The following is a 1042-nucleotide window of genomic DNA, read 5'->3' as shown; positions in this document are numbered from 1 at the left end:
ACAAAAGTCTCTTCACCCATCACTCCTACTGGCTTAGAACACACCTCTTTACGGACACCCGTACAGTTGTGATGGGTATTAAATGTCTTTATATTAATTCATCTTTTATTTTCATGCGTAAGGTGTAATTTTTTTAAATATCGTTTCTGCATGTACGATAATCATGTCTATATATTCTTATACAGAAAACAGCTGGGAATGTAAATAATAATAAATAATAAATTTTATATTGATAATAGTAACCGTCCACAAAGCGAACGTGTTTTCAGTTTGTTTATAATATGTATGCTATATGATATATCCTTTTCTTATATATTGCACTACCAGGACACACTATGTGTGGATAATAATCCAGAATCTGAACTTTTATCCATTTGCATAATTTTTTCAACATTTTTTCATCTTTATGTTTTTGAATCCAGAACATTCTAAACCAGTACCTATGTAGCTGGGCCATAATTAGATATTCCAAAATCAATAGTACATGCGATTTACGTATAATGAAAGTGTCTGACTGTCATTATCATGTATGACATAAGACAATGTGTATGTTTATGTAAGTCATTTTACATATTAATATATTTGAATTGAAATGTTCATATGAAATCAAAATGCAATTGCAGTGAACATGCAATGTAATTAAATATTTTTTATTACTTCAGTTTGTTATTTGAAACGTCCATATGGATGGATGGATGGATGGAGGAATGGAATGGATGGATGGATGGATGGAGGAATGGATGGATGGATTGGTGGATCCTATTTGAATGCCCTTAGATATTAGGAGACAATCATCACAGTGCGGGTCCCAGCATCACAATCACAATTTAATTGTATTTTAAATATTCACATCACCAGGTCTAAATGTCTACATGTAATGTGAAATTGCATCCAACAATACAAGATTCTGTAATGATTTTGTTTCTTTGATATACATGTTTGAATTCTTCGAGTATATGTTACAGGAAATATGTATAGTCAGTAAATAGTATCATTAGTATAATAGTACAGTACAACAAGAAATTATTGAGAATTTAAAGAT

This window comes from Haliotis rubra, unplaced genomic scaffold, assembly GCF_003918875.1.
Source record: "Haliotis rubra isolate DU_JTF1 unplaced genomic scaffold, ASM391887v1 Scf201, whole genome shotgun sequence".
NCBI lineage: Eukaryota > Metazoa > Mollusca > Gastropoda > Lepetellida > Haliotidae > Haliotis > Haliotis rubra.
This window is presented reverse-complemented; position numbering follows the sequence as displayed.